General features: G+C 49.3%; 1 protein-coding gene across 15 annotated transcripts in view; it reads right to left on the bottom strand.

Moving 5' to 3' along the window:
* Apbb2 (amyloid beta precursor protein binding family B member 2) overlaps positions 1-8,791 on the bottom strand; it is a 337,583-nt gene extending 328,792 nt beyond the window's left edge. For 7 of the 15 annotated variants that reach the window (XM_026785184.1, XM_026785185.1, XM_026785193.1 and 4 more), the window contains exon 1: positions 8,613-8,758. The gene's annotated coding sequence lies outside the window, so the exon portion shown is untranslated. Of the gene's footprint in view, positions 1-8,612 lie in introns of all 15 variants that reach the window. The other 8 variants (XM_013350791.2, XM_013350789.2, XM_026785191.1 and 5 more) reach the window with 6 other exon arrangements.
* Between the last annotated feature and the right edge of the window lie 3,001 nt (positions 8,792-11,792).

The raw sequence follows: 11,792 nt of genomic DNA on the forward strand, positions 1-11,792 counted from the left end.
TGCCTGCTGTTATACTCCCCACCATGACGATAACAGACTAACCCTCCAAACAGTAAGCAAGTCCCCATTAAATGCTTCCTTTTATAAGCTGACTTGGTCATGGCATCTCTTCACAGCAATAGGACAGTAACTAAGACACTTAGGATTGTTTGGGGTTGTTTTTTGTTCTTTTGTTTTTACATTTTCTGTGGTCTGTTAACAGCATCCAAAACCCGAAACTCCTGTTACAAAAATTCAACCGTAAATTTGATCCATTGAATGAAGCCCACAAAGGCTCATCTCCCTGTAGAAAGAGCTCCGAATAGTTTTACAAAGTGAAAATAAGACACAGTTCTAGGCCATGAAGACACAGCCACCTCACTGCAATGACAAGAGGCTTTCCTCTATTTCTATTTTTGGAATAACCATAAAACAGAGCATAGAGATGTTTCAGATCTCACTGATGGAAGCCTGCGTCTTTCCTTTGATTCTCAGAAATGATTCCTGGCAGGCAGATAATGTTGTGACCCAATTACTGGATATTTTGGAAGTAGTAGGCACTTAGCTTGGGGGATGAGCTAGTGGGTGCAGAGGGAAGAGTCACAAGCAGGCACTGCCACCTGCCTCCCACTTTTGAAACTCACGGCGGAGGAAGCAGTGACAATCAGGCAGGAAGCAATGCAGCAGCTCCCCTGACCTGCTTCCCGCTTTCTCACCGTTCCCGAAATAGACAAAGCTAAGGAAAATCATAAATATCACTCTCTCAGCCCTCTAGGGGAAGGTTTGGCAAGGGCATAAACTCGGGTCCCTGGGAAAAAAGGGGATGAAAGGCAAAGCTATTTATTGAGAGCCCTAGAATCAAGGGGTGGGAACAGAGAAAGAGAATCAAATTAGGACTACAAGAAACACAACCAATTCTCACACCAGAGTACATCTGAGGGATGGTCTAGGGACCCCCCCGAAAGGTGAGCTCTTTGAGTCATAAAGCAAACCTTGGTAAACCAAAAGTAATAATAATGGCTAAAGGCTGGGTGCCTGCCAAGTGGTGGTCTAAACCCTGAACCCCTGTTAACGTCTGAGGTCCTCAGAACCATGACGAATATTTTAGCTTTCCTGTGTGCAGTGGGGACGGCGAGGCACAGCATAACTGTGGTGTCCAACTGAACCCTCTCATGGTGCACACGTGGCTACCACATGACAGAGCGATACCAAGACCCCAAGAGTTTAATCTTTCAACACCAACACCCAATATTCTCCGCAGGGCAACGTAGCCCTATAGACTGCACACTGGCCAACAGCATCCCTGACCACTACCTGCAAAGGCCAGTCGTTCTAACTCAAGAGCAAGACAAAATGTCTTCAGGCAGTGCCAAATGTGTCCTGCAGGGCAAAAGTGCTACACACACACACACACACACACACACACACACACACACCCCACCATCAAGATCTGCGGAGATATAAATGGCCGGCCACATTTCTACCCTCACAAAAGGATCCCAATGTTGGCAGAGATAGGCTGCAAGAGCTCCAGGAGCCGAGGGTGGGGAAGGAGCCAGGAAAAGGCTTCTGCAATGGGGATTTCCACAGAGGCCATTCGCCACAGCTCCTCGCCCCTGCACCACCCCACTTCTGTAGAGGAGGGTCAGCTTCCTTTCTCACCACCCCTGTAAAACCCTGTGCAGGCCTCCACCAACACTGTGGCACGCTCCTCCATCTCCCTGGACTGGGCACAGTGCCTGGTACCAACTATGTATTCAATAAACATTTGCTGCATAAAGGAATGAGCCCCTGAAGCCGAGGTCTCTGGTATCACCAATAGTCTCTCTTTGCTAATAAAGTTCCATTCTAACGCAGAAAGACCCTATGGTTTAGGAGTGTTTCCCATGGTATCTATGCCCCGGTAACTGAGTGTTCTCATCAGGCCTCAGTCACAGCCACAAATTATATCACCTTAGCCCACCAAGAATGAAACAACCCAAGAAACCTAGCTGATGCCAGGATTCCCTTTCTACCTACGGACGGTACTGCCCAGTTACACACAGTATTGCCCAGCTACACACAGTACTGCCCAGCTACACACAGTACTTCCACCTACAGACGGTACTGTCCAGCTACACACAGTACGTCCACCTATAGACGGTACTGTCCAGCAATGCAAACTATTTAATGTAGAAGGTAGCCTGGCCCTTGCCTAGAACAAGTCTACTGAACAAACTAAACAAAGACCCCAAGTTAAGAACACAGTCAGCAGCAAAGCACATGCAGGATGCCTAGAGAAACACGCCATCTCTCTGAGGGTGTCAAGGCCAGAGGAGCCAAAACCTCAGGCTAGCCTTGGGACTACTGGGGAGGCCCTGAAATCCTCATCCAACAACTCAGCCCTCCAGCGCCTGCATGAGCCAACTACCTACCAGATTCCCCTGTATTTTGTTTATTTTTGGTTTCTCAAGACAGAGATTCTTTGTGTAGCTCTGATTTTCCTGGAACTTGCTCTATAGACAAGGCTGCCCTGGAACTCAGAGATCCCACTGCCTCCCAAGCGCTAGGATTAAAGGTGTACACCATCACTGCCCGGCTTTTGTCTGTATTTTTACAGAAGAAATCTATCCTGGAATCTTCCCAGAGAGTTAACAGAGAAACTCAGTTTCCAATGTCTGGAAATCATATCTGGACCCTGCTAGTAGATTTGTAATCAGATGACATCTGCACTTGAGGGCTACTCCTGAGAGGTGATAACCCTGCCACCAACAGGCAACTTCCAGCTAACTGTGGGCTCTGAAAGCAGCTGAAAGGTAAACCTCGTGAGACTGGCTGGTCAGCAAGTCCCGAGGACTTCTCTGCCTCTTCTCTCCAGCGCTGGGATTACTGACACAAGGCCTAGCTTTTACGTGGGTGCTGGGAACTGAATTCAGGTCCTCATGCTTGAAAAGGCAAGTACTCTACTGACTGAGTGACCTTTCCAGGCCCACTAAGCACAGATATCTACCGCGTTCGTTACCTGAAATGCGTTATTTACTCTGTAAAACTAATATTTCAAACCTAGAAGCTTTCTTCTTCCCCTGACCCCACCCCAATAGTACCACCAACACCAACAAGGTGAAAACCAACAATTCCAGGGGCCAACCATTCTTCAGCTTCCTCTAGCCATCTCGGGGTCATCCTGGAGGGCGTGATAGCACGGGGGCCCACACTAAGCCGACTATTAAGCAATTCTTGATTTCACTTGTCTCGATTCCAACAGCAATTCCTAGAATCACCATCTCCAAATTGCAAAAGCATGTTGTTCTGCCAGAAAGAGGTCTGCAGGCAAAGAAACAAATGCCAAGTTACATCTCCAGGCCTGCCTGCAGGAGTCACGTTTCGGCCATTCGCGCTGTCTGCTCTCGCAGGCCCCATGTTTCATCTTGGCCCTCTGCTTGTCGTCCTTGGGCTATAATTCAAAAATACTCATTGGTTCCCAGGGCACTTTCAAAATGAGTTCCTTCACAGCTCCTGGGACTTCGGGTGACACTGCATTCCTGGAAGGCCCAGGGCTCCAGTAGCCCACCCACAAGCTCTATGTGTTGGTCTGGCTTTGCTACTAACTCAGTCCCAAGGGCAGAACTCGGCATCTCAGGACCAGATTCCCAGACTTAGCAATTTCATGGACCATTAAGCTGCCAAATGAAAATATTCCCATTCCTTCACAAGGGATTCTTACCCCAAAATTGGAAGGGTATAATCTCAAAGAAAACGGGCACCTCTCCTCATTTGGAGGCCAATGAGGCTCCGGCTCCATCATCATCATTATCATTTCAGGGAGGGCGATTGGAAATGTCACTGACAGACTCTCAGCCCTCAGGCAGGCACTGTACTTTGCATACACAAAACATTCACGTGTACCATGCATACAAATTCAGATCTGATTTCTAGGGTAGTGGATGGGAAATGCTACATCCTGTCCCACCAGTAATGCCAAGCCTTCCGTCCCCGGCAAAGGAACTCGCCCTTCCTCTCCAGAACGCTGCAAAGTCCCCTCCAGTTGCATCCTCCCAAATGCACGCTCCTCCTTCCAGCTCAGTTCAAAACTCGGTATTTTTAGACAACTAAAAATAACAAAGCCACACTTCCTCCCACTCCAAGCATTCCTGAAGCATACTTGCCAATGTAGCTAAACTTCAGAAACTCCAGGTACTGCCCAGCAGGCAAAATCCTGCAGCATCAACAAGAGGGAAGGGGCACAGTGGTTAACTTCCTAACATTCTCAAGTCACCAACACAAAGAAAACCTTCAATGCACATTTCCACCTCATTATTCTTCCCTACGGTCTCTCTCCTTTGCCTCTGGGAACTCATGCATGTTATACATTTTATATACCAGGAAATTATACATTGGGATTTCCCCCCCTTTAATTCTTTCTTGCTTTGTCTGTGTCTTTTGTTGTTAGTTAATTAGTAAGTTACTGTGCTGACCTCCCATGCCTTTAACCAGATCCGGCCTCTCCAGTCTTCACCACAGGATGAGTTGCCTCCTCCCCCTACTTTCTGTTCTTACCACTCTCCTCCTTGTTTGCAGTTCCAGCCTTGCTCCTTGCAGGGGTTCAGAACCCTGACTCTCCCCTCCCCCAGGAGGGCCAGGGACACTGGTGTCCCTGTCCTCACTGTTCTTAAGTAGTGCGATAACTCTGGCTTTCCTCTCCTGCCTCACTTAAAGATTAACAATTGTAGGCTTTGGGCGCACTCTGAGAGCAGTGCATGCATAACTCGGAACAGGCCTGCTCTCGATCCCATCATCACCTAGCCGGCACTCCTGCTACAGCAGCAGCCGACCATAAACGCCCGCACAAGTCATCAAAGATGCGCACGTCAAATGGCAGTGACAATCAATTCCTACAGCCTAGAGCTGCGACTCTCACTAAGGGCGGAAGGTGAAGGAACCAGCACGGGAAAGACTACTAAAAGCATGCAGGACAGACCCCAGCAACCAAGACTCGGTATGTCTTCTCCGCAGCTGCTAGGATCTTCTTAGATGACCTGGCAGCCTAAAAGCAGAAAGTCTTTCTTCAGGAGATGACACAAAAAGTTCCAACTCGAATACATTTCGGCCCAATCCCAGCTGTCTCCTACCCAGAAGGACACAAGTCCACAGAGTTCATTTATGACAGTTATTCTGTAGCAAAGGAAAAACTCAATAGGAGGCAGGAACTGACCAAGAAGGAAGGATATTAGACAAAACAAGGACAGGACAGGCTCTGAGAAGCACAAAATCAGCCTATATGTTCTAAGCGAATCCCTCCCTCCTTGAATGGCTGGCTGCATTACAGACCTCTGAGCCAGGCCAAGAAGGACTCAGTCAACAACCAGAGGACACATTCTACTGCAAATTCTACTGCAAATCTCATTGGACAAATGGGGAGACTGGGACCCCAAGATGTGAACTGGCACAGCCAAGTCACAGAGTGAGCTGGAGTGAAAGAGAAGGCAGGACACGCAAGCGAAGTCTATGGAGACCCTGCTTGGTGGTCTTTCTATCAAATCCTACCAGATCCATAATCATAGAGCTGTCGCCCTGCCTCTGACGAGCCATCACAGCAGCAAAACATGTCATCAACACACATCGTCACACAGAATGTGTGCTAATAACACTCCAAAATGGGTAATTAGGCCTTATCGTCCCAAGATTTAATTCTATTTGCTAGTACGACAACACAGCTGAAAATAAATAAACACAAAACCATTTTAAAAGACATATGGGAGGGCCGTACAGCACCCACATCACTTGGAAGACACGCTATTCTCATCAAACTTCATCCTAAACAAATCGTCTATGTCTTGCAAGAGGGTGCTTAGGGAATAAAAATGGCACACAATGAAATAGTCTCCTAGGAGAGAAAATGTAACAATGAAAGTGCTACGGGGTCACAAATCTCCGCCTCTTAAAGCTTTCTTGGGCAGGTGACATTTATGTCAAGACACCATCAGACCTGAGTTTAAGTCCCCAGAAGGGTCATTAAAGCCAGGATGGTAACAGGATGGTAACACGGTATTTCTAGTGTAAGATGAACAGTAGAGACAGGATGGTTCCCCAAGGCTCTCAGGCCACTTGGCCTGGCATACATAGACATGAACAATGAAGAAGAAACTTTGTCTCAAAAGAGGTGAAAGTATAAGGATCTACATTACAAGGGCCCTCTGACCACCCCATGTGCACATGATTAGTACCTGCAAACACATACACATAAATGCATGCACACATATACCACATACCAGACAGTATATGCAAAAAGTTTAATATCAGTCCTATCATGTGACAGACCGTAATCAAATGCTAGTTTCCTTAACCCAGGGAAGGAGAGTATCACCCTCAAAATCAGTAATAACTTAAGACAGTATTTTCCTAAAACTCATCCTAAATGCCTTGTACTAAGTAGCTGTCAGTCTCACAAAACACTGTAGCAGATCTCTGGAATAGTTACGGTGTTTTATCACAAAGGTTTTGTCTGTCTTAAAGGTGTAGGGGAAATAGAGAGATACTAAGATTCCATTTGTCATAGATACATTTAGATACCCACTAGTCTGGGTAAGCAACAGAACACATGTCTAACAGTCATGGCAAGGGTTTCAAGTGCTGATTCCTGCTGTAACAGAAAAAGAATCCAATGTTTGTTTGCTGTTTCTCCTCTGGCAGGAAAAGTCCTCAGAAAATAGAAACATGACATACAAAATAACTGTTCTAGAATATTGCTTGCACATGTGGTCTTGTAATATTTGTCTTTCCTTAAACAATGTTGTAGTCATATTGTAGTCTCTGTTCATATTACAGAAACGAAACGTAAAAGATTCCTCTGGAACCCTGCAGACCCTCAAAGTATTTCAATTCCTACGCTATGAAGTCACAGAAGGAAGGATTCTGCCGGGTCCTTGAAGATGAACAGTTTAGAGAAAGTATTAACAATGTAAAAGGACATCCACACCTTCACCAGAAAAGGGTCTCAAGCTGATACCTTTCTCACAGGTTCTGAGCAAGTGTGTTGTTTCTGAGAACTTTCTGAAGGCACCTACCAATCTAGCACATCAAGTTCAAAAGGACAGTGGTGGACATCTTGTACCTGTGGCATCTCCCCACCTTCGGCACACCCCCCCCCTCGCCCACACTCCATAGATGGGACCACTCTGCACTCCTGACACCTGGCTCTCATCACATTTCTGTCTGCCTAGGGGGAGGGGTCCCCATTCTCAGGACAAATACCATCTTTCCAAACAGATGCCATTTCTAAGACTCTGCTATGAGCCTCCGAATTCTGAGAAACTGTTGAGCAAATTCTGCTTTCAAGGTACAAACAAAGCCTGTTTCTAAGTTCATAAAAAACATCCCTCGAGTGTCCTGTTTCTACAAGGTCAGCCACACAAGTTCAGGTCTACCGTGGCCATTTCAAGAAACTATCTGCAATATCATGATAAGAGAGAAAAAAAAGATGTAAGAGATCAGATCCTAAAACAGATGAGCATCTGCCATAATTTATTAAGTCAGTGAAACAAATAACAAAAAGGGCAGCATCACAAAGTTTCTTATTTCTTGAAATTAAAATGATATTGCTGTTATCATTTTATGATGCTCTTTTATGACTTTGATTTAAGACATCCATTGGGCACAATGACAGGACTTTCTCAAACTACCCCTTTTAAGAGCCCACTGGTCTTCTGACACTGACCTAATTCTCTCCACGTGAGCCCTCTACAACCACTCAGTCCATCCCCAAGTGATCGGGACAATCGTGGTTGTGAGAAACCTGGCTACAAAAAAACGGTTCCAATTCTCTAGCTGATTTCTCCAATTTCTTTTTTTTTTTTTCTTTAAAGCCCCACACGCCCTTGGCCTTTTGCGCCTCTCCGCCAAAGACATGGAGGGACCACCTCTCATTGTTTCTACGGGACTCCGCATCCCTCCCTCCGCCCAGCTAGTTTTCTTCGCACAAATGTCATTTCTGGCGTATGAGACACCACTCCTCCCAGCGAGAAGCAGTGGGACGTTCGGGACCGACCGGCTTCCCTGATCCAGCCCTCGGCACACAGCCATTTTTCTAGTTAAAACGCTCTCTGCTTTGCAGAAGAGACAGGAACTTTACCCCCGTCTCCTCTCTGGGCAGCAGGGCTCCCTGCACCCCTGGAGTCGCTGGCCAGGTCTCTAAGTGTCTAGCAGGAGCGCGCCGCCGGGCGGTCAGGCCGGTTCCAGGGCAAGGGGGCGTGCGCTGCTCGTCGCCCGCGCCCACCCGCACTTTGCCCTCCGCAGTCTCCGCCTGGGCACAGCCCTGCGACCCAGTGTCCTCGCCCTACCCTGCCGAGCCCCAACTGCGAATGGGAGTGAAGGAGCAATGGGAGTGACGGGCGAGCCCGCAGCTAGAGCACTGGCCCTGCGGCGCGGGTGCGGGGTGCGCAGGACTCCGCAGCGGGTGCCTGCTGCAGATGCAGCGGCAGCTGCTGCAGCTGGGGCTGCGGCTGGGCGGCCGGCGGTGACCGCCAGAAACGGAGCGGCAGCCGCAGAGGCACAAGCCGCCAGGCTCGCCGGCTGCCGGGCTCCCGCGCCTCACTACGGGTCACCCCACCCCCTCCCCGGATTCCCGGGCTGAAGGCATGGAGGAAAGCGTGGCTCACCAGCGCTACGCGACGCTCTATCGGCTCCGGCTCCTAGGTCTCGCAGTCCGCTGAGCGCCCAGATCAGCTGCGGGTTGCAGCACGCGAGCTTCCTACTTAGAGCAGCACTGGCTCCAGCGACTGAGCATGCCCAGTGCGGCTCCGCGAGGCCCGCGCAGGGAGCAGCGGCGGCAAGATTCCACTTCTCCAGGCTTTGGCGGCGGCTGCGCGAGGAGAGGCACCGAGGGGCCTGGCGGAGCCCGGCGAACCCAGCAAGGCGGGGCCGGGGGCGGAGGCCGCAGCGGAAGGGGGCGGGCCGCGCTCCCAGGGCGACCCCTGCAGGTGGAGGAGGCCCGGCTGCCGCACGGCTGGGAGGCAGGGGGCGCCAGGGTGACACCCAGAAGCTGGGGGCTCGGGGCAGCCCGGGTATCCCCTCCAGGTGGTCTGGCGTCTGTCTGCACCAAAAGGCCGTTGGGGATCTCGTCTCCCACACGTCTGCGTTCCTTTAGAATGGAAAAATATTCCCAGATGAGATCTGCCCACAGCCGGCCAGGCGAGCTGAACATTGAAAGGTGAAACTTCTCCTGCCTTCTGACACCTCCTCCCCCAACGCCCAGTCATATGCCACACACACGAACATTCCTGCACCGGAATATCACAGCGAGATAACGCCGGGCGAGAAACACGCCTGCGAAAAGGAAAACCATAATCTCCTTGTTACTGGTTTGTTAGCCAGTAAGTGGACATTCTGCAGTCACCTGGGCATCCTTAATGTGTTCTTCACTGAGCCAAACTGGAGCCTGGTCAGACTCACTGGGAAGGCTGCTAAAGCAGAGTGCTAGGCCCCTTTCCCAGGATGTGAATGAGTGGTTGTGCTCCCAAAACGCCTGTAACAAATCCCCATATGCTGGTGTGGCTGTCATCTGAGGACTAGTCTTAAGGACTCTCATATACACAGAGTGCTACCTCCATCTCCTTTAGAAAGGTAATTCTGAAAATAATTGTAACTATTAAGTAATGGTTCTTTTCCAACCCACTCCTCCCTCGGATAATAAACTGAGACTTTGTCCTCCCTACAGTGGAAGTGGGCTTTTTATTTCCATCTTCTTCATACATTGTTTACTGAGGCTTCACACGTTCTCCTACTAGACCCGGAAATAGAAACAAATTAAAAATCCCAATCCCTGCCTTTGCGGTGTTAGAGTCCAGAAGAGTGACTAACATCCATCTGTGAAATGCTGTTTCTGCTATCTCCAGCGCGGAATGTGCTAGAACCACGCACAAAAGTTGACTTGTAAAAGAGAACTGCTCATGCTCAGAGTTGAGTTGTTGGGAACCAAGGGGTAGCCATGGGCTGGAGCCTGGCTCTTGCATCCTATGTAGCTTCTTAAATGGTCAGTATTTCCCTCAGACTCAGCTGAAGTCCAACCGTACTGCTATAGAAAAATCTCCATAAATCTATGCAAGTGTTCACTCTTGGGACTGAGTTTCTGCAGCCCAGGTCTAATGAGCCCTGTGGATACCCAAATAGTCAAGATTAGGGTTCAAATAGCCACTTGGATAAAACAAACTGCAGAGAGCCTTGAGACTCTACTCTGTGGCCTTCAGGCCCAGACAGCCTGTCATCCCGGCGGTCTCAGCGGGCCACCCTTCCACCTTGACCTCCTCCCCGCCGATGTCCAGAGTCCACCTCGCCACCCGCTTCCCCGGAGCTCCGGGGTTGAACCGCGCCTGCCCTCTCCAGGCTGTCTACTCCGATGTGCAGGAAAACCCGCGCTGGAGTCCACGGCGGCGGTGGGGCGGGGCGGGGCGGGACGCGCAGGCGCGGTGGGCGCCAGGTTGGGTGGAGGGGGCTCCCTGCTCCACACCTGATGCAATCACCCTTCCGGAAACCCTCAGGGTCTCCCGGATCACCCGGGAAATGTTTCCGCACCTGCTCTACAGCCACTGTGTGCCAACCGGGTCGCCGGCTTCCCAAGTTCATTCTCTTGGGTTGTCCGCGGAAGGAGTCGGGACGTCACCTCTCGGCCAGTCTTGAAGGGGCGGCCACGGAGCATCCCCGCAGCTGCTGAAGGAAACTCCCTTAATCATTTCCAGGGAAGACTAGCCAGGACTGGAGAGCAGTCTTTGAACGCCCCTTTGCTTCCTTCCTGCGTCCTACCCACGTTTTCTTCTCTGTTCCTGAAAGGGACGTTTAAGGTGGATAGAATTGCTGGGTACCCTGGCAGGCTAAGGATGTAACACCGCCTTAGCTGGACTGGAGAAAGCCTGCCACCGCACAATGATGTTATAAATAAGTAATTGGTTTCTCTCTACCTCATCGTTTGAGTTTGCAAAGAAAATCATTTCTCATTTTACCACCTCATGCAATTTTTATAGCTATTGGGAGTGGGGGTTTTTTCCCCGTAGTGCTGACTCACACATGAACTATTTTCTTAGGAAATGAACTATTCCAAGAATATTCTGAGCTCTTGTTTTATTAAGTATGAAGTAAACGCTGGGAACAGCACATTTAAAAATTACCCTTGCAAATTCTATAAGGCCAAAAGCCCTCCTAAGTGGACGTGTGGGTGTTTCAAGGGATGTTAGTGGAAAAGACACTTCCAAGAAGATAGAATCAATCCTACACCAAGTCTTAGATTCCATAAGCATTTACCTCCTTATACCGCAGAGATGTCAATGGCTTCCTTAAGGCAGATCTGCTTGCTGTGATGGCCCAGACACCAGGGAAGCTGGGGCAGGACAGTGAATTCAAGGCTAACCTGAACTTCACTGTCAAAAAGACCAAATGCAAATCTGGGTGGCACAGAGCCAATTCCAGCTTAGTCAAGGCTACATACTAAGACCCTGGGGAGTGGAGGGGAGCAAAATGCATGCTTGCAATGATTTCTAGATAGTAACTCTCTCCACAACACTACCTTTTTTATCTTGATGGGTGTGTGTTTCTTTGGGGAATATTCTGACATTTAGAGATCTGAGAGAATACCTTCTTCATAAGCAAAAATAGAGTGGGGTAAATGTCAGAACACGGGTGCAAAGTCGGAAGATATCACAAGGTGCTGGTTAGAGAATAGCTGGCTTTACTGAGCATGTGCTGGGGCTGGTGAGACGCTTTCCATAGCTTGTTTAACCTAATCCTCACCAATCCCTCACCTCGAGGGAGGTGCTGTGCATCCCTGAATTACCCGTAGAGGAGTGTGC

This window comes from Microtus ochrogaster, linkage group LG1 (assembly GCF_000317375.1).
Source record: "Microtus ochrogaster isolate Prairie Vole_2 linkage group LG1, MicOch1.0, whole genome shotgun sequence".
NCBI classification, from domain to species: domain Eukaryota; kingdom Metazoa; phylum Chordata; class Mammalia; order Rodentia; family Cricetidae; genus Microtus; species Microtus ochrogaster.